The sequence below is a fragment of the Nicotiana sylvestris genome, chromosome 1 (assembly GCF_000393655.2).
Source record: "Nicotiana sylvestris chromosome 1, ASM39365v2, whole genome shotgun sequence".
Classification (NCBI taxonomy): domain Eukaryota; kingdom Viridiplantae; phylum Streptophyta; class Magnoliopsida; order Solanales; family Solanaceae; genus Nicotiana; species Nicotiana sylvestris.
In genome coordinates, this window is record NC_091057.1 from 139,438,864 (window position 1) to 139,462,199 (window position 23,336).

Here is a 23,336-nt window from a genome sequence, read left to right on the forward strand (position 1 = left end):
CTGGAGAATAAGGATGAAGAAAAGAAGAAGTCAGGCGTCCACCTGGAGAATGAGGACAAAGAAAAGAAGAAATCAGGCGTCCACCTGGAGAATGAGGATGAGAATTAAAGAAGTCAGGCGTCCACCTGGAGAATGAGGATGAGAAAAGAAGAAGTCAGGCGTCCACCTGGAGAATGAGGACAAAGAAAAGAAGAAGTCAGGCGTCCACCTGGAGAATGAGGATGAGAAAAGAAGAAGTCAGGCGTCCACCTGGAGAATGAGGATGAGAAAAAGAAGAAGTCAGGCGTCCACCTGGAGAATGAGGATGAGAAAAAGAAGAAGTCAGGCGTCCACCTGGAGAATGAGGATGAGAAATTGAAAAGTCAGGCGTCCACCTGGAGAATGAGGATGACAAAAGAAAAGAAGCAGTCAAGGCACCCACCTGAAGAACGAGGGAATGAAATTGAAGTGTTGAAATCAAAAAGCCCGCTCATATGAGAAAGGAGCACACTTAAAATCAATAAAGCAGAGGAGTCCAATAGAATCCCCAGCAAGAAACAACAAGAGCTTCAAGAAAAATACGAAATATGCCAAATGCCCAAGATTCACCAAGATATCAAAACAACAAGAAACGCAAGGGCATGATCTACATAAGATTTTATAATTCATGTACCATAGTCTAGTTTAATTTTGTATTTCCTTTAAAGTAAGGTGTAATAAGGAGGTCAGCGAGCAGTAAAAACAGCACGAAGCAGCAGTAACATCACAGTCCCATGGTAGTCCCAGCTACCAAAAAATTCCCGAACTACATTGACCTGATTCCTTTATAGCCAAGGATATGTAGGAAACCTTCGAAGCAGAGGTTCGGTCAAATCTTTCAAAAAATGCTTCCCACGGAGTATTCGAACGGGCAAAAATCGCTCGTGTCCGCTCACTTTATCTTTGTACGAAAACTCTTCGAGTTTCCGCACAAAGAGGGGCAGCTGTGAGCACGTGATTTTTGCTTTACGAAAAATTACTCCAAAATAAATCAAAATAAATTTCTTTTGCTGTGTAATTTCTGAATTTGCGTGGTGTTAAATATTTGTTTATGTCCGTAAAATGTTTGCTTTGTTATAATTAAACAAAATAAAAATAAAAATACATGTTTCATGTATATCTAGGATTTAAGTATGCATTTAATTAAGTTAATTTAAATAAAATCATAAAAATATGCATTTTGTTCTATTTTTCTTTCCACTGTGTGATTAATGTTGTCTATGTGTTAATAGTTGTTAAAAAGGTAATTAATATCTTTGTAATAGTAATTTTGTTTTTATAATTTTAATTAAGATTTTTTTTAAAATGAAATTAGAAAATAATAATAAAAAAAAAAGTTATACAAAAATCGGACCTGGATTAAATTCCAGGCCCAAAACATTAATCCCCCCATCACAGCCCAATCCAAACAGCCAAGTCTGACCCAGTCCCAAGCTAATACCAAACGACGTCGTTTGGTCACCTCTCATCAAGGGCCGTTGGATTAAATACAACTAACGACCAAGATCTCATCACCCTTACCCGCAACCCATAACCCGATCCATTAACCCGATTCAGTCCGATCCCAACTTTAAATCAAACGACGTCGTTTGGTTTAATGATCCTGGCCTTTCATCTTGCTTGATCGGACGGACGATATCGATCCACCCCACCCCTATATAAATCCCAAACCCTTACCCCGGCCCCTAACTAAACACCCCCCCATCCTCTCCTGTTCATCATCTTCTCAAACAGACCCCTAACCCTAGCCGCCCCTATTCCCCTTCGCCTGAAACCCGGCGGCATCAACGCCGCCGGTCACCAAAGTAACACCCCAGAACCCCCTGAGCCTCCTCTATCCGAATATGTTACCTGCTTGGTTCGAATCTCCCTGGAGGTTCTCGAATCTTCATTTGAAGATTCGAGCCAAGTTCAGATCTAAACCAAACAACATCCAGTTAACACCATAGCTTCCCCTAGTCATCCCAAGTATGGATCTGTTGGTTGTTTGGCTCGAATCAGTTTGGAACTTCTCGAATCTTCTTTTGAAGATTCGGACCAAACAAGGACGAACTCAGATCCGTTTCAAACTAACACCAAATGACCCCTAGGCTACCCTCACCATTGTGTCATGTTTGGTTCTTCTCGAATCTGACCAGAAATGGTTAAATCCCAAATCGAGTTTTTAAGAACCCTAAAAATACCAAACTTCCGGATTCGGTTCAGATTATGATGAAGATTGAGGTTTAATCGACCTTAGTCGAAGTATTTTCAGTGGAAAATACTTCGACTAAGGTCAGTTTGATTTCAAACAAAAAATCCGAAATCCAAGTTGAGTTCGAGTCGGAATAAAATTGAAGATTCAAAGGTATTTTTTCTATTTATTTTGTGTATTATACATGTATTGTTGTCCGTATTAATAGCTTGTTAATTTTTCATATTTGTTTTGATCAATTCTGTCATTTCTGTCTATTTAATCCGAATGTGAATTGTTTCTGTTGGTTGTGGTTATTTACAATGTGTGTAATCGACTCGATTAAGTTCGTCGATTAATTATATTACGAATTTTTTCATTTCTGAAAATGTTGACTAAAACAGTCTGCTTCTATTATTTTAGACTAATTATTGACAAATGTTGTAAATAGTCAATTGATTAATGCTCGTCAATTAAATCATGATTGTCTGTGAATCAGTGAATTCAAATGTATGTTGTATATGTTATTGTCTGAACATTAAAGTTTCAGGGCATTGTCAGTATTGACAATGATCCTGTGTGTGTTTGATTTTGGTTTAATGTTAAGTCCAGTCTGAATTGTTATGATAATTTCAGAAATATGCTGTTATGATGTTAGTTCTGAATTCAGTGTAATATTGCTGTAATGTCCAGTTTGAATTCAAGCTTACAAAAGTTGGTCAAATACAATTGTGTTAGGAGGTTAATAGGATTGGTTTTAGCTGTAAATCAGAAAGATAACTAAGTTTGTACAGATTTTAGAATCTGTTTTGCTGTAGGTTCTGATTTTTTCAGTAATAACATTAGGATTTCAGGGGCACTTCTGGGAATGAAACAGTAAAAAACAGGGTATTAATGCTAGTGTATTATAATATAATGTTAGTTGTTATTAGTTAATAATACTAATGGGGAACAAGGGATAATGGGCTGCTGAAAATCAGGGAAAAGTTAGCTTAATGGGATTTAAAGTAGTAAAAGCAGTTTTAATAGAATTTTTCTGTTTTTAAAAGACATAAGGGGTCCAAGAAGCACTTAAATTGCCTAGGACCAGATCTGTATAAATACAGGGAGCTAGACTGATTTAGCTGGACAGACTTTAGGAGAGTTTGAAAGGGTTTTCAGAGAGAATTTTTAAGAAAGAATTTTTAAGAGATTTTGAGGGCTGAGATTTTAAAGGAAGGAAACAGAACATAGAACACTCACATACACACTCACACACAGATACAGCAGCAGAAGCAGAAAATCAGAAATAAACTGAATTTGAAACTGAAGAAAAACTGAAATCTGAAATGTTGTTTTTTTGTTGAATCTGTTCAACTTTATGTGATTCCACTGTTCAGTTAAAATTCGAAGTGTTTCTTAAAAGTACTTTATTGTGCATCTGGGCTCTTCGAATCCTATTCTTGTTCAGATTTTACTGTGTTATCAGTATATTCTACTGAATTTATTACTGCTGCTACTGCTGAAATTTACTCCTCCTACCTTCATTTTCAGGTACATGTCTTTTAAATTTTATGTTGGAAAGAGATTCAACATGATGGATAAATAGAGTTTGAATTGTAATACTGTCATCTACTCATTTGAGTTCTTTAGTTGAAAATTTCAGCTTTAGTTTCATATTGGTTAACCAGTAGTAAGTTCGACTCGATGGCTACAAGTTAATTGTCTTATTTCGAAATTCATATAAACTTTGTAATAATGATATCCATGTCAAATTTCATTAGTTTAGTTATCTATGAGTTGTGTAAATAGGAAATATGGCAGAAAGTTGGTTTTTATTTACACTTCATGGTATTGTTAGAAAGGTATGGCATAATATAGCATTATCAAAGAAAATATGCTATTAGTTTATCTTGTTAGTTAATTATTGGTTGTGTAAAGCTAGATGATGATTAGCTGCAATTTGCCATCTTTTAGCATAACATTGGTTGTGTTCATAATTTATAGTTGAAAGATGCGTTAGTATAATCCGTATGTTTAAAAATGTCAAATATAGTAAGCAATATTGTATGCAATATCATTTTATTAAGTCAACAAGACTTGTTCTCTTTCTTAGTAATAAAGGGCTTAGGAACTTATACAATGTGAAAATTAATAGTTAGTAATAATTCACATAGATTGAGAATCAAATTGGTTTGATTATATCTATATCTATCCTAACTCAATCATAGGCATAACTAAGTAGATTAATTTCATCTATTAAGATTAAAACGAGTATATGAGAATAAGTTGAGTTGTATATACACAAATGGCAACACTTTAAATCATTGGTAATTAAAAAATAGAATTTGCATCAAGTAATAATGAAAATTCTTGGAAAATATTTCCTTTCCTTTATGAATCATTCATTTTTAGTTTCATATGTAATTTATTCCTTGGCATATATATATATATATATGTCATATGTTTTAAAGATAGTATTAATCATATTTTTATTCTGTCCTTTGAATTTGAATAATTAGAATGAATATAATTTATATTCGGAAATTATAATCAATGGTCAACATTTAATAAATTGTGGATTCTTTTCCAAAAAATTAAAGAGTATCTTAAAACGAGATTTCTCGTGATATAACAAATATTTTTGTGGAAATTCCATAATATCATTACAAATATGTCACGCGATTAGGGATACGTTCGCGTACCCTGATTATATTTTTAAAAGCAAAAAATTCGGATTATGCGTACGCGCAATTTCGAACGAATATAAAAGGATTTTTTTTTAAAGACGTTAAATCAATTTCATAAAAAAACCGAGATGTACGGTTCATTATTCAGAAAAACAAATATTCTGGATTCGACATAATTTCGAAAAATGATTACTCAATAAATATTATCAAAAGTAATTGTGTACACATACGCGTGACACAATTCCGCATTTTTTAAAATTTATAACACGAATATACGTACGCGTAATTCGATTCAAAGAAGGGTTCTTAACCACAATAAGTAAAAACGGTAGAAAAAATCACGTAATTGTGAGCATGTGATTTTTGTTTCGCACGACAATCGCTTCAAAGAGAAATAAAAAAAATAATAATTGGCCCTGCTGTACAATTTTGAATTTCTGTGCGGCACCTTGTTGATTTATTTGTGACTTCGGCCCATTTTTATTTATTTACTTTATTAAAAAAATAAAATTCGAAAATATATGTGTCCTGCATAATTCAAACCGTAATCCGGTCGTTAAATAGAAAATCATAAATAGGCATCTTCGTCCGTGATTTTATTTTTTGTTTAATTTTACCCATTTTTGAATTATTTTAACGTGTGTGTGAATAATTGTATTGGGTGTTTGATTTTATTTAGTTTTGTATTTCTTTTTATATAATAATAATTAAAAAAAAAAGGGGCCTTGCCTTTCCAGATTTGGGCCAATTTATTAAAATTGGCCCAAACAAATAATGCCCAAACGGACAGCCCAAGCCACCAGTCCAAACAGCCCACCCCCAGGCCATAAAACGACGTAGTTTAACACCAAAACTACGTCGTTTCGATGCCAACCCATCACAACCGTTTAAACCAAGCCGATCCAACGGTCCGGATCTTTCACCCGTAACCCCACTACCCGACCCGTTACCCGAACCAATTCTGACCCCTACTAAGCCAAACGACGACGTTTCGTTTAAACCTTCAGATCCAAGCCGTCCATCTCGTCTCATCCAACGGTTGAAATCAATCCCCCCATTCCATATATAAGCCTCCTACCACACCCTGCCCCCCTATCCAATACCCCAGCTTCCGTCTTCACCTCCTTCCCCACGAAACCCTAGCCGCCCCCTTATCCCTCGCCATTAATCCCGGCGGCATGAACGCCGATGACCTCCGCCTGAACACCATAGAACCCCCTCACCGCCCTGAACATCGATCTGTTGGCCGTTTAGTTCGAATCCCTTCCCACCTTCTCGAATCTTCATTTGAAGATTCGAGTCGGAACCCGAGTTACACCAATCGACCTCAACTTCGCACCAGACAGTCCCCAGACCCCCCTCGTGACCAAACCATGCTTGGTTTGGTCCGAATCTGACCAGGGAAGCACGAATCCCGGATCTAATTTTTGGAACTTTGAAAGGTCTTCGTCGATGGTCCGTGTTTTGTTCAAACTAAAAGATTAAGGTCTAATGGACCTTAATCGAAGTGTTTCTCATCTGAGAAACACTTCGATTAAAGCCCGTTCAGCCTTAAGAAAGGTCTGTCCGAATCCGAGTTAAGGCTTTTGATTTTTCAAGATTTGAGGTGAGTTTTGATTCTCTTTGCTTATTTATGTTAGTCCATGTTCGTTTAAAAGATTTGTTCTGGTTTTGTTTTTAATCTGTGTTTTGAGTTTTATCAACTGTTCCTGTCCATCTCGCCTGAACCTTTGTTGTTTGATTGAGTCTTTCTTCTAATTGTTCTGATAATTTGTATGTATGTATTTGTTGTGCAATTAATTGGGTTTCAAATGTGAACTGACCAACTGATTCTTCCCATGTAATTTTGCGTAGTCAGTACAATTCGAATCATGTGTTCGATACTGTTAAATGTCTGACTTTGGTCTCGATTGTACGAGTTATAACTAGTATAGTCGAGTCGACATATGTCGTCAATTAGTTTCAGATGTTTGAACAATATACAAATTGATTTGCTCCTGTTTAGCATTGTATGAATCAGTTGGGAATTGAATTTAGCTACTTATAGTTGTTAATCTGAATCAGAAGTGTAAAGGGTTTGATTTTGTTTAAGTTGCAGTCAGAATTGGAGGGCATGTGCACTTGTGCACAACATGTGCATTTGTGCACTTGTGCACAACATGTGCATAAAGGCTTTTGTTTGATTTAAAAATGTTTTGACAGCATATGCTGTCAGATACATCCTGCTGCCCACACCCTACTTTAGTTTCAGAAATAATAAACATTACAAAAGTAAGCCTGCCAAGGGAATATGATGGGGTTTTGGTTAATACTTAAATGACTAAGTGGAACTGAAAAGAGGGCAGCACATGAGGGGGTTTCTGTTGGTCTAAACAGGCTGTAAAAGGGGTAATGTGAAAGCTTATAAAAGGGAGGACATACAGAGATAGAAAAAGGAGAGGATACCATCGGATAATAGAGGTCAGAGAGAGCATAGATAGAGGAGAGTTGAAGTTCTGGAGATACAGACAGAATTAGAGACAGGATTGAGAGATAGAAATACATACACACACACACAAAAGGATAGACATTGAACCTTAAGAGCTGAATAGGAAAAACACAAACAGAGATAGAGAGAGGTTAAGGGATAGAAGCTATACAACCAACAATCAGAAACCTTCTTCCTCCTATTGTTATTGGGCTTTCAGTTGTTTCAATTTGTTCAAGCCAATTCTGATCCTTTGAAATCTCAGTTGTGTCTATTAGTTGAGTGCTTTCATTGGTCTACTACTATCTGGAGTTTCTGATTCTACTCCACTGGGTGTTGCTGTTATTTGGCTATTGCTTTCTATTGGCTATATTTGCATCTCTGCACTCGAGCTGGGTTCTTGCTGTATTGCTTTGTCTGCTGCTATTTCTGCCCTGCTGCTACTGATAGTGCTGTGATTGCTGCTGCATTTTGTTGTCATTATATTCTGCTGACTCCCCCTTTCCTTCAATTGTCAAATATTTCCAGGTACACAACCTCTGAAACTTTGTATTGTTGAAAGTTTGAAGTTGAAATAAAGAAAAGAACAGCTGTTCATGTTATAACATTGGTGTTAAAAATAGGTCGAATGTTAGTGGGATTGTATTTTACTGCAAACTGCAAACACTTTGTATAAAACTAGCATACATTCTGCTGAGATGGACTGTTAGATAGCGCTGTTCAATAGCAATAACAATATGATAGACAGCATGTTTGATTTGGGATACGTTCAGTTCAGTATAATACTGTTTGGTTTAGTTACGACTGTATAACATAGAGTCAGGGCAAACACTTGTATGTATTTCTGCCCAGACCACTGAATCGACAAATCTGTGGTATTAGGTCTGGGATAGATGTATCCCAAACAAACTCTCATGCAGTCATATTAAAAGTCTGGCTATGAATGCCAGTTTCGCTTGTCAGTTTATTTGTTCCAATGCCGGTTTGATATCAGGTTTCGGTACAGATTCTTCGTTTCGAAATGATGTAATGATTGTTGAGAAAAACTAATAATCATTTTTGAGTTCAATTAGTAGTAATTTTTCCTAATAATACAGCCGATTTCTTTATCAATTTCAAATAGGTTAGAGTGTTAAGAATAGAACTTGGAGGTCGTTAAAACATAACTCAATATATGTTGTTAGTTTGTTTGCAATCTCACTTAGCGAATTAATAAGCATATTCACTTGTTGAAGACAAAGAATGTCGTAGCTTTCACCTCATGAACAATCAATCAGGTAATCAAACAAGTTTAGGTTCGGCAAACATAATAAGGATTCAGTCCGTATTTGTCTAAACCAGCAAAATTCGGCATCATCCTTCCCTTTAAAGATAAATGTAGTAAAAATGTAGTCCTTGTAGGGTACCCTTCTAAAATAATGAGACGAGCCTCGCCGAATCAAAAGGCAAATTGCGGGGCCCTCAATAATTGGTCATAATAATTTCTGGTTCGCAGACTTCATTTGGAAAAGTCGAAAATTTCCTCGATTTGGGATTCAAGATAAACCGGTGACTTGGGACACCAAAAGCCAAACCTTTCCCAAGTGGCGACTCTGAATTAAATAAATAATCTCATTTCGAATATTGTCACTTAAATTGGAAAAACTCCACCCGCGCATTTCTAACCCTTCGGGGCGGGCGCGCAAAAAGGAGGTGTGACAGCTCTGGCGACTCTGCTGGGGAAGATTTCACCCAGAACCACTGGTTCAGGGTTCAAGAATTCGAGCTTAGAATAATTGTTATATTTGGCTTTATTATCTGATTTTTATTACATGTTTTTTGCGTAACGTGCTAAATGTTGTCTTTTACCGCTTTGATATTATCTGAACTGTATATAAACTGTGCCGAAACCTTTCTCTTCTTACTTCCGGGGAGAAGCTCGCTGGTCGGGACTCCCTATTCTGTTAATGTCAATACCTAAAATAAGAAAGAGGACGGACAAGTTACAAAGCCGGACGATCTCGCGGGTCCCCGGTACGTAGCCCCCTCCTCGACTCGAGTTGTCCGCTCGGGTGCACAGTCTAGAACAAATACCCAGGTTACGAACCTAGAATAACTTGACTTCATGCCGGATCCCTAGTAGGAACGCTTATCTGCATCATGTTGCATTTGACTTAGGGGACTCAACACAGGGGTTGGGTCCGTCTAGGACAGGCAGCCTGAAACGAAAAAGACCCCCTGGTGCATCCTATTTGTGTTGTGCATTTATTTGCTTCGGTTCCGCATGTCGACCGGTTCCTAAAAAGGGGAAAATAGCAGCGTAGGGGAGATAATTACTTATTTTTGGAAAATAAAACCAATGTCCAAGTAGTGTCAAAACCTCGCCGGAATTTTTTCTAAAAAAAAACTGTCTTTTATTGAGAGTTATTAAAAAAAAAAAATTCTTTTATCACTTTCAAAATCAAAAAAAAAAGAAAAAGTGTTTATTTTAAAAGTAAAAAAAAATGGAAAATCCATAATTCAAAAAGTGTGTTGTTTCTTTTGTAGTACCCCTTTTATAAATTCAGACTAATGATCCAAATATTGCATAAAAAAAAATATTTTTCTTGAGCCTTTATCTTTTTTCAAAATAATAATACTTATTCTTGATTTCTAGGTTTTCTCTATTCATGATATGCCCGAACTACGCCGATTTGATTCTCACCGGATGTGAGATACGTAGGCAACCCTCGTCGGGTTCAACCCCATTTTTCTAAATAGCCAAAAATCAGTAAATAAATAAATAAAAGATGTGTCAAATTTTTAATAGAGTCGTAAATAAGTCAGGTGACATTGTTTTATCATAAATAGCCAAATGTTCCCGAAAGGGACGCCGGAAGGCTGACTTTGCATAAACAGCCACCTTTGGGTCTTGTTTAGCGTTTTTTTAGACCCGCACAGCCTTAAAATCTTTGTCTCTGAAGTGTTTAAAGGCCGTGGGCAAAGCTTGATCCTCTCTAAAAAAATATATATTTTTTGAGTCAGTCAATTTTGTTAAAATCACCTTAATAAATGTGCAGGATGAGCACGATGCAAAATGAACATTTTTCAATAATGACCAAAATCCCTGTCAAGTTACGGCTATGGTGGAATGATCTAGGTGTTGAAGGACAAAATGAGGTTAAGAAATATTTGAAAGGTCTTGTGGGTCTGTTGGAAGTCCAGCCTCGGGGAGATATCATAAGAGCTTTGGTTACCTATTGGGACCCGGCGCACAATGTTTTCCATTTCTCTGATTTTGAGCTCACCCCAACTTTGGAAGAAATGGCCGGATACATCGGGAATACTGAACTCCCGTTGAGGGAAAAATACTTGGTCGCCCCAAGAGTCGTCACGGTACATCGGTTCCTGGATTCATTGAAAATACCTAGAACGGTCCACAACCCGGATCTAGCAGCCGGATTCTGTACTCCATGCTTCATATATGATAGATACGGTCACGAGGGGGGATTCAATAATCCAATCAACAAACTGTGCAGCAAAGGAGTTCGTCAGAAGTGGGACGAGCACAGACGGGTGGCGTTCATGATAACGTTTCTGGGTCTTCTGGTATTTCCGAGAAAAGATGGAAACATTGATTTGAAGATATCTGGGGTCGCCAGCACTTTACTCACGCAAAGTGGCAGCACTCTCGCGCCAATGGTGGTATCTGACATCTTTCGAGCTCTCACAACTTGTAAAGCTGGGGGAAATTTCTTCGAAGGTTGTAACTTGCTCCTACAGATATGGATGACCGAGCACCTCTGCCATCATTCCGGGGTATTGAGCCATGGTTCCCCGGAAAAAACCCGCATAGAAGAATCTTACACGAGAACCAGAGAGATCACTTGGCCTAAAGGAGTCCTGGCATGGACCTCGTTCTTGCAAGCTCTTACTGCCAGCCAAATACAATGGGCGTTGGGATGGTTACCTGTTGATGAGATCTTATATATGTCGGCGGCTAAAACTCATTTCTTACTGATGGGGCTTAAGAGCATTCAACCTTACGCACCCTGCCGAGTTTTGAGACAGTTCGGAAGGTGCCAGACAGTACCTCATGAGGAAGATCTTAGCACTCAAACAGTTGAGATAAGTCCTAACGGACAATTCCCAGAAGCGAAGATTCGCCAAATCTGGAATGAGGGTCAATATTTGAAATCAGATACTTGCGTGCGGGATCGAGCCAAGGGAGAAACGGCGCCAGGTTACCTTGCATGGTATAGAAGGGAACTCGAGCATGAAAGGCCAGCTAAGAGACCCCACATCCGGGATTTCACCGAGTCATCGAAAAGGCATTGGGATTGGTTAGCAAAGGAAAGAGGTTATTGTGCCGAAATCAGCAGATTAAAACAACAAGTAGAAGGCATGAAATACGAGCACAGCGTGCAAATTGCTACCGATCTGGGAGAGCGGAACAGGTTAACTCAAGAAAATGAGATGCTCAGAGCTCAGATCAAACAAATAAGGTTGGACGCAGATAGACAACCAAGGCGTCGATCGGACGAGCAGCTGATAAAAGGGCTAAAAGGTGAAATCAGGGAATGGCGAGATGGTTTGGAGAAATCTGAAAACATCATAGCAGAGTTCAAGGCACAGTGGGATACAAGAGCAGATAAGCATCGCAGACACCTGAATCAATTGGAAGGCGACCACGAGAAGACTGTTGCTAAAATAAAGAGAGAGATGGCAGCACTTGAAATCAAAGCAGCTAGTCAGGCCAAGGATTTCCAAATGGAAAGCAGATACTGGTATGACACAATAGCCCATATGAAATTGGAAGTACGGCGATTGAAGCATCAACACGTGCAAGATGTTCAAGTCTTCAAGATATGCAGCGATCAGATAAAGCACCTGCTTGTAGAGAAGAAGCAAACCAGAGATAGGATCAAAGCCGTTGCCCACGCCATCACCAGACGATGTCTACGATGTGAGAACATGTCTAGTGTTACCTTCCTCTCGGCAGTAATGGTTTATGTCAAGCAGACTATGCACGAGCTAGAGCAACTTGAGAGGGATCTCACGCCTAGGACCGCGGCGAGGCCGAACGACGCCCCGCGGAAACCAATTTTTAAAACCATAATGCATTCATAGGTCAAATCTGTATCTTAGCATCTTCTGCCTGTTTTTTCATCAGGGTGATTTTTAGTCTATTTTTTGAGTCTAGGTTTATTTTCAAAGTTTGCTTTTTCTTTTGCAAAATGTAGTTTGTAATAGACTGCTTCAATAATAAAGAGTTTGCTTCTTTCACGCTCATTTGTGTTTTCGAACTACGTAATGATCTGATTCACTGAGTATCGTGATACGTAGGCAATCCTCATCGGATCCGATCGCATTTTCTTTTGCTACAAAAAAAATATAAAAGAAAAATAAATGTAAATAAAATAAAAGGAAAACAAAAGAAAAGAAAAAAAAAGGGGGAAATAAGAGGAAAAATACCGGAATGACGCATGCTCTCGTAGCAGACATATAGCAATCCACTTAACTGTATAGGTGCATCATGCCCAACGTGAGATTAACTATCCGTTATTTGCTGCAAATTAACCGTGCACTTGTCATTGAGCATTTTCCAGGGTTTTTGAAAAGACGGTTGGTTTGGTGAAAGTCTGGCCTCGCATTCATACTTCACGAGATCAAGGAGAGGTGTTCAACTACCTGTTGTTAGGACTAGAAGCAGTACTCACACTTACTTCACCAGGTCAAAAGGAAGTGTGGAAATGTCTTCGGAAATTCCATTGCAAACAGTCCCCGTCTCTGAGGAGAGCTCAATCTCAGCCGTCCTCACGCCTGAATCCGCAACTGCGGAAGAAAATAGAATCCTACGGCTCCGCATGTTGGAAATGCTGGATGACTGGAACAATGGGAAAGAGCCGCCAAGTGTCGTCCCCGGATTCCCTGAATTATTCTCCAGGTCAGGTGGGACTTCTAATGTCCCCATAAATTACCCTGCTACCCCATTCGGGTACCCAGCCAACTCCGCTTTCTCCGCAGGATCACCTTCTGAGCCTCATCCCCGAATGTCGGCCACTGATGCAAGCATGAACATCTTTACTGCATCGCCTTGCCCAGCTACGGCACAGCCTGCCACATACAAGCCAAGCTTTGACTCATCCTCTTTTACATTCCAAGCACCATCGTTCTCAATGGAACCAACCAGGTTCGCTACCAACAATAATCCTCTACCGCCTCAGTGCGAACTCGCACCGGGACAGGATCAGAACCCCAGGATTGCAGAACAAAATGAGATTGCTAAGAGAATGAGAAGCCTTGAACAAAGTTTGAAGAATATGCAAGGGTTGAGCGGACAAAAGAGCGTCTCTTACGCCGACCTGTGCATGTTCCCTCACGTGCACCTGCCGACGGGTTTCAAGACCCCCAAGTTCGAGAAATACGATGGGCACGGTGACCCCATTGCACATCTTAAGAAATACTGCAACCAATTGCGGGGAGCCGGCGGAAAAGAAGAACTGCTAATGGCGTATTTTGGGGAAAGCTTAGTAGGGATAGCTTCGGAATGGTATATGGATCAGGAAATGTCCCGATGGCATATATGGGATGATCTCGCCAGAGATTTTGTAAAGCAATTCCAGTATAACATCGACATTGCGCCAGACCGAAACTCTCTGTCGAATTTGAAGAAGAAGCCTTCGGAAAGCTTTAGAGAGTATGCTATTAAGTGGCGTGAACAGGCGTCGAGAGTGAAGCCTCCCATGGATGAAGTGGAAATGGTCACTACCTTTCTCCAGGCTCAAGAGTCTGACTATTTCCAAAACATGATGTCGGCCATGGGTAAGCCATTCGCGGAAGCAATCAAGATAGGAGAGATGGTAGAGAATGGGCTGAAAACGGGTCGGATTCTGAGTCAAGCAGCCCTAAGGGCAACCTCCCAGGCCGTCCAAAGCGGGTCTGGAGGGACGACAAGGGGGAAGAAGAAGGAAGAAACGGCTATGGCAGCCTCTGAAGCAAGGGAGTATCGTCATCCCAGGCCCCATTTTCCGGAAAGGGCCCCACAACACTACTACCCCCACTCAAATGTGGCATATGCTCATCAACCTTATATGGTCATGAATGCCCAACCTTATAACCATTCACCACAACAAGCCAACCGAGGCCCAGCTCCACCTCCCAGAAATCAGCCTCCTTACCGCAACCACTATAACCCACAACCCCCGCAGAATAACTACCGCCCCCAGGAGCCACCTCGACGGCGGACTTTCACGCCCATCGGTGAACAATACTCCACATTGTTCCCTAAGCTAGTCCAGTTGGGTTTCTTGCAACCAATTCCCCAAACGAGGCAAAACCCGACATCTCCTTCTTATAAAGCCGGAGTCAGATGCGCCTATCATTCAGGGGCCGAAGGACATGATACAAACGACTGCTGGTCATTGAAAAGAGTGGTCGAAAATTTGATAGAGCAGGGAAAAATAGTGCTAAGGGACGAAGAGATCCCAAATGTGACTAACAATCCATTGCCCGCTCACAATAATGGGCCGCTGGTCGGCATGATTTGTGAAGACAAAGAGTTCGACCCTGCCTTGAAAGCCATAATTGCCATTGTCGACACGGGGAGGAGGCCTGAAATAGACCAGAAATCAGAAAGGGGGGAGGAGGTCAAGGCTGCAGAAAGCAAGCCTGAAAAGAAGGTGGAGAAGAAAGTGGTACCAGCAAAGGGTGGAGTTCTTTACATACCGCGGGGTCAAGCCAAGAAGACGCAGAACTTCGGGATCAAAAAGACAAAACCTATGTACGTGCCAAAAGGGGCCTATGTGGTCCGGGGGATGATTCAACCACCTCGGCTGAATGAGCCAGTGGTTATCGGACGCGTGCCACAAAAGCCAATGACCAACCCGTCCACAGTGCCGTGGAATTATCAAAAGACTTTGGTAACATACAAAGGTAAGGAGGTCATGGAAGAACTTCCAGAAAATACTTTCGTTGGAGGGTACTCAAATACCCAAGAACTGAACAACGCCACACAAAGGCGCTTCCCTCCAAAGGAGCCCGTGAGTGTTGAAGAAGCGGAAGTGTTCTTCCAACAAATGAAGATGCCGGATTACGAAGTGATAGATCAGTTGCGCAAGCACCCTGAGCAGGTGTCCATGCTATCATTATTGACAAGGTCGGCCGAGCATCAAAAGATCTTACTGAAGACCCTGAATGAGGCATATGTGCCGGTTGAAACCTCGGTGGAGCAATTAGAGCGGATGACAGAAAGATTCTTCGCCGTCAACCAAATCTCCTTCAGCAAGAACGATCTACCCCCGGAAGGAGCAGCACACAACAAGGCATTGCATTTAACAGTCAAATGTGAGGACTACTATGTCAAGCGGGTGATGCTGGATGGGGGATCAGGTGTTGACATTTGCCCGCTCTCCACGCTGCAAAGAATGGAAATTGAGACCGGAAGAATCCGACCCAACAACGTCTGCGTAAGAGCTTTCGATGGTATCAAGAGAGACACCATGGGAGAAATAGACCTGCTGCTGGTCATAGGACCAGTCGAATTTCGAGTCACTTTCCAAGTGATCGACATGGACACATCTTACAATTTCCTCCTTGGCAGGCCTTGGATCCATGCGGCAGGAGCCGTGCCTTCTACTCTTCACCAGATGGTGAAGTTCGAGTATGAAGACCAAGAGATCGTGGTCCATGGAGAAGATGAACATGCCATTTATCGGGACCCATCTATCCCGTATCTTGAACCAAGAGAAGGGAGCGAGCATACGGTCTATCAAGCTTTCGAGGTGGTATTGGCAGAGCAGCACGAAGAGGGAGTACCTTGCCCCCAGCCTTTCTTGTCTAACGCTTCGGTTATGGTGGCCAAAGAGATGATCCGACACGGATTTAGGCCAGGGAAGGGGCTTGGACGAACCCTTCAGGGAATGACGGAACCCATTACTTTACCAGTCATCAAGAAACCTTTTGGACTAGGTTTCAAACCTACTCCAGCAGACGAAAAATGGGCAAAGAAAAGGAGAAATGAGGGCTGGAAGTTGCCTCAACCACTGCCGGATTTACATGCGACTTTTGTCAGGCCAAGGTACACTGAAGAAGAAGAAGATGAGGTCTTCACAGTTGAGGAAATCGAGGAAATATGTGGGGCAATGAGGGAAATGCTCTACGAGGTCCACATGGTTCAACCAGGCGAAGGCACGAGCACTGCTGAGATGATGTACATGGGGCCAAACGCCAAGCTCCAAAACTGGGAGATCACGCCATTCCCAACTAGACGGAAGTCCGGGTAGACCTGTCCTGCCACCTTTCCTGTATCACAAGTTATCTCCGGGACATAACTTGAACGTTTTCTTCTTTTCATTTGTTGTTCCGAATTCCTAGTTGTAAACGTTGTTGTCTTCCAATTTTCCAAAGAAAATAAAAAAAATCATCATTGCTTTCCTATTCTTTCTTTTGTTCTGATTTTATTACTTTTCCTCTTATCTTCCTTTTCAGTCCTAATAATGCGGCTTTAAATATGACATGCTTGCGGACTTCACGCCCAGATCACAATGAGCTATTTAACTGCGAATTAATGAATCCAGAACCAGAATATGATGCGGAAGAGGCTTTTAGGGAGATAAACCGAGAGTTGGAATATTTCGAGAATAAACCTAAGCCAAATCTGAATGACACTGAACCGGTAAATTTAGGAACCCCGGAAGAAATCCGGGAGACCAAGATAAGCATTCACACGGACAAGAAAACGCGAGAGGCGATAATTCAACTTCTTCTTGAATTTAAAGACGTGTTTGCTTGGTCATATGATGACATGCCGGGACTAGGTGTCGATCTAGTGGTTCACAAATTGCCGATTCATCCTGATTGTCCTCCGGTTCAACAAAAGCAACGAAAGTTCAAAACCGAGGTCAGTGACAAAATTAAAGAGGAGATCACCAAGCAACTGAAAACAGGAGTGATCCGGGTAGTCCAATATACAACATGGTTGGCGAATGTGGTTCCAGTACCGAAAAAGGACGGGAAAACTCGGGTATGTGTAGATTACCGAGATCTGAACAGAGCAAGTCCCAAAGATAATTTCCCGCTGCCCAACATCCACATCCTCGTTGATAATTGCGCCAAACACGAGATACAATCCTTCGTAGATTGTTACGCTGGATATCATCAGGTGCTGATGGATGAAGAGGACGCCGAGAAAACCGCTTTCACCACGCCTTGGGGCACCTACTGTTATCGGGTCATGCCATTTGGTCTAAAGAATGCTGGGGCTACTTACATGAGGGCCATGACCGCCATTTTCCATGACATGATGCATCAGGAAATAGAGGTGTACGTGGACGATGTAATAGTCAAGTCCAGGACACAGGATAATCACATCCAAGACTTGAGGAAATTCTTCGAGAGGCTAAGGAAGTATGACTTGAAGCTAAATCCAGCCAAATGCGCTTTCGGAGTTCCGTCAGGTAAACTTTTGGGTTTCATCGTAAGCAGGAGAGGTATCGAGCTAGATCCGACTAAGATAAAATCTATCAAAGATCTACCTCCCCCAAGAACGAAGAAAGACGTGATGAGTCTTTTGGGCAGGCTGAACTACATCAGTCGGTTTATTGCCCAGCTGACAAGCACGTGTGAGCCCATATTCAAGTTGTTAAGAAAAGATGCGGCGATTAAGTGGACAACGGAGTGTCAAGAAGCCTTTGATAAAGTCAAAGAGTACCTTTCGAATCCCCCAGTCTTGGTCCCTCCCGAACCAGGGAGGCCACTTTTCTTGTATCTGACAGTCTTGGAGAACTCTTTTGGCTGCGTCCTCGGGCAACACGATGTGACCGGGAAAAGGGAGCAGGCAATCTACTACCTGAGCAAGAAATTCACCAGCTACGAGGCCAAATACACTCTGTTGGAAAAGACATGTTGCGCTCTCACATGGGTTGCTCAAAAGCTGAGGCATTATCTCCAAGCCCACACTACATTCCTCATAAGCAGGTTGGATCCCTTGAAATATATATTTCAGAAACCAATGCCTACTGGGAGACTGGCTAAATGGCAAATCTTGCTTACGGAATTCGACATAGTTTATGTCACTCGCACGGCAATGAAAGCCCAGGCGTTAGCAGATCATTTGGCCGAAAACCCGGTCGATGAGGAATACCAGCCATTGGATACCTACTTTCCAGATGAAGAGGTAAACACCGTAGAAGTGATCTCAGAGGAAGCTCATGTTTGGAAGATGTTCTTTGACGGAGCCGTGAACGCCAAGGGTATAGGGATTGGGGCAATTTTGATCTCACCTGCCGGTCAGCATTATCCCGCCACAGCTAGACTTCGTTTCTTCTGCACAAATAATACAGCTGAATATGAAGCCTGCATTATGGGCATACATATGGCAATCGATCAGGATGTCAAAGACTTACTGATTATGGGAGATTCTGACCTAATCATCCGGCAAGTTCAAGGCGAATGGGAAACTCGGGATGTCAAACTTATCCCATACCGACAACATGTGGAGGACCTCAGCAAGCGCTTTACCTCAATAGAATTCAGGTATATTCCGAGGTGTCACAATGAACTGGCAGATGCACTTGCTACTCTGGCTTCTATGCTACCCTACCCGGGCGACGCCCACGTCGATCCTTTGGAAATCCAAATCAAGGAAAGACACGGTTACTGCAGTGTAATCGAGGCGGGATCAAATACGCAGCCTTGGTACCATGACATCAAGAAATTCCTGAAGACACAAGAATACCCCGAGCATGCAACTGGAGATCAAAAGAGGACCATTAGGCGACATGCAAGTGGTTTCTTTTTGAGCAGTGAATTGTTATATAAGAGGACTCCGGACCTCAATCTCTTAAGATGTGTCGATATCGAGGAAGCGAGAAAGATCATGCACGAAGTACACGCAGGTGTGTGTGGACCTCACATGAACGGGTATGTCTTGGCAAAGAAAATCCTTCGAGCAGGTTATTACTGGATGACCATGGAAAAGGATTGCTTTAGTTTCGTTCGGAAGTGTCATCAGTGTCAGGTGCACGGTAATTTGATTCATGCACCTCCCACGGAACTGCATCCCATGTCCGCACCTTGGCCATTTGTCGCTTGGGGCATGGACGTCATTGGACCAATTGAACCAAAGGCTTCGAATGGACACAGGTTTATACTGGTTGCCATCGATTACTTCACAAAATGGGTAGAGGCTGTCACTCTCAAGTCGGTCACCAAGAAAGCTGTAGTGGATTTTGTACACTCAAATCTTATCTGTCGCTTCGGTATTCCTGCGACTATCATTACAGATAATGCAGCAAACTTGAACAGTCACTTGATGGGAGATGTGTGCGAGCAATTCAAGATAACACACAGGAATTCCACTCCTTATCGGCCAAAAGCCAATGGTGCTGTGGAAGCTGCAAATAAAAACATCAAGAAGATTTTGAGGAAAACAATACAAAGTTCCCGACAGTGGCATGAGCAGTTACCTTTTGCATTATTGGGGTACCGCACTACGGTACGCACATCGGTGGGAGCGACTCCTTATCTTTTGGTTTATGGGACCGAGGCCGTAATACCGGCAGAGGTAGAGATTCCTTCACTTCGAATCATTGTCGAAGCAGAAATCGAGGACAGCGAGTGGGTTAAGACTCGACTGGAGCAATTGACGTTGATTGATGAAAAGCGGATGGCTGCAGTTTGTCACGGACAGTTATACCAACGAAGGATGGCCCGTGCTTACAACAAGAAAGTCCGACCTCGGAATTTCGAAGTAGGACAATTGGTACTGAGGCGTATTCTGCCGCATCATGAAGAAGCAAAAGGAAAGTTTGCCCCAAATTGGAAAGGCCCATACATCGTAAGGAAAATATTGCCAAGAGGAGCATTGTATTTAGGTGATATCGAAGGAAATGACCCTGACACAGCGGTGAATGCAGATGCAGTCAAGAGGTACTACGTCTAGATCATACTCCAAGTGGTCCTGACACGTTGAAAATGGCGAAGGTGTTTATTCCCCACTGCTCCCCAAACACTACCCAATTCTCTCTACTAACTTTTGAGCCGCTTACAAAAAAGAAAAAAAGAAAAAAGAAAACAAAACAAAACAAAACATTGATTGAGGCCTGAACTACGTTTGACTTGATTCCGAAAGGATACGTAGGCAGCCTCTCCCTGAGGTTCAGTCACACCAACAACAAAATCCCATCCACCCTGAAATTGAAAACCGGGGCATGTCGGACACTTGAGAAGTTTAGTATCAGCTACCTCTCTTTACCAAGTACAAGCCTTCAAATCAATTACCAAAGATAGTGGGAAACCAATAAGCATCACAAATGGAAACCGGCACACCCTGAGTTGAGAGAAATAAAATGAGAGAGTCTCGGCGGTGAAAACCTTCGGGCACCACGAGGCGACGGGAGTAGAGAAACCAAAATGAGAGAGCTTGTTTAGTAAAAACTCGCAAAGAGTGCTATCAAGCGATGACAGGAAGAGAAATGAGAGAGGTCAGCCAGTGAAAACCCGCAAAGGGCGCTGTTGGCCGAAAAGGAATGACGCCACCCCAAGAAGGTCTCGGCAAAGTTCCACCGGTTTTGGAATCACAGATCTGTTCTGGTTCAGGAAAACGCAAGTTCATGGAAGGTCGGACGTCCAGTCCAAAGAGCATGTCATGTCATTTAAAGCCAGCGTTATCTTCCTCAGATAAGTCTTTCTCGTCCCGAAAAGGGTATTCCTTTTCTGATTTGTTTTCCCTTGCTTTGTTTCTTTTCGAATCCCTTTTGCATTTTTACCCCGAGTTCAGGACACACCGGAAAGAGTAGGTGGCATGGTTTGTTTGCACGGAATCCCGTCTCATGAAGGAAAGCACCTCATCTCGTTGATATGATTACCCAAGCATGATGAATCATGACGTTTGATGGTGTTCCGGAGTAAAGGAAAAAGAGAGAAATCTTGAAATCTTCCCCAGCAAGTCCACCTTCGGACAAATCCCCACAGAGTCTCCCCTGTACAAATCCCAACAGAGTCTTGTACAATCTCCCACAACAAGCTCCCCAATATATATAAAAAAAAAAATGGAATCTCCCCAGCACATCCCAGCGAGTCCTTTTGTAAACATTCCCCAACAAGCTTACCCCAACAAATCCTAGAAATACCACTTTGAAATAAATCCCCAGCATGCCCATTGTACAAAAATCCACACAAAGAATCCACTTTGTAAATATTCCCCACAGAGCTTCCCTTTTGTACAAATCCCCACAAAATACCTCCAATAAAATCCCCGTTGAGAACCTCCAAGCAAAACGGGACACAAAAAAAAGAGAAAAGAAAAAAGAGCCTTACGAGGCAAATCATCACAGAATCTGGAAACACAAGCCTGAGCGGTCTAAAAGGTTTCGGCATATGAATCAAATCAATGGCGGGACTTCACAACAGAAATGAAGACGCAACAAAGCAACCGGGAACGATCAAGGTCACCGAACCGACCGTCATTTTCGAACTAACAATTGTTCTTTAAGTCGAAACAGGTATTAATCCAAGACAACCGTGCAAGAAGCAGGTGTCGCCCAAAGAAGAAGGTACACGGGTACAAGAAACATTTTGGCAATAAGGAATTCACTCAAAAGGTAAGTTCCCGCAAAACTCCCTCTTATTTTTCTATTAAAACAAGAAAACTCAGAAAGATGATCGTATAGCATTCTAGAGCTCTATCCCCAGCCAATCAGCATTAGGGTTTTAAACCCTAAACTGAATTTCCCTTTAGTCAGCATTAGGGTTTTAAACCCTAAACTGAACTTTTTCCTTTCAGCCAGCATTAGAGTTTTAAACTCTAAACTGAGCTTTTTCATGCAATCAGCATTAGGGTTTTAAAGCCTAAACTGAATTTTCCTTTTAGTCAGCATTAGGGTTTTAAACCCTAAACTGAACTTTTTCCTTTCAGCCAGCATTAGAGTTTTAAACTCTAAACTGAGCTTTTCCATGCAATCAGCATTAGGGTTTTAAACCCTAAACTGAATTTTCCTTTTAGTCAGCATTAGGGTTTTAAACCCTAAACTGAACTTTTTCCTTTCAGCCAGCATTAGAGTTTTAAACTCTAAACTGAGCTTTTCCATGCAATCAGCATTAGGGTTTTAAACCCTAAACTGAATTTTCCTTTTAGTCAGCATTAGGGTTTTAAACCCTAAACTGAACTTTTTCCTTTCAGCCAGCATTAGAGTTTTAAACTCTAAACTGAGCTTTTCCATGCAATCAGCATTAGGGTTTTAAACCCTAAACTGAATTTTCCTTTTAGTCAGCATTAGGGTTTTAAACCCTAAACTGAACTTTTTCCTTTCAGCCAGCATTAGAGTTTTAAACTCTAAACTGAGCTTTTCCATGCAATCAGCATTAGGGTTTTAAACCCTAAACTGAATTTTCCTTTTAGTCAGCATTAGGGTTTTAAACCCTAAACTGAACTTTTTCCTTTCAGCCAGCATTAGAGTTTTAAACTCTAAACTGAGCTTTTCCATGCAATCAACATTAGGGTTTTAAACCCTAAACTGAATTTTCCTTTTAGTCAGCATTAGGGTTTTAAACCCTAAACTGAACTTTTTCCTTTCAGCCAGCATTAGAGTTTTAAACTCTAAACTGAGCTTTTCCATGCAATTAGCATTAGGGTTTTAAACCCTAAACTGAATTTTCCTTTTAGTCAGCATTAGGGTTTTAAACCCTAAACTGAACTTTTTCCTTTCAGCCAGCATTAGAGTTTTAAACTCTAAATTGAGCTTTTCCATGCAATCAGCATTAGGGTTTTAAACCCTAAACTGAATTTTCCTTTTAGTCAGCATTAGGGTTTTAAACCCTAAACTGAACTTTTTCCTTTCAGCCAGCATTAGAGTTTTAAACTCTAAACTGAGCTTTTCCATGCAATCAGCATTAGGGTTTTAAACCCTAAACTGAATTTTCCTTTTAGTCAGCATTAGGGTTTTAAACCCTAAACTGAACTTTTTCCTTTCAGCCAACATTAGAGTTTTAAACTCTAAACTGAGCTTTTCCATGCAATCAGCATTAGGGTTTTAAACCCTAAACTGAATTT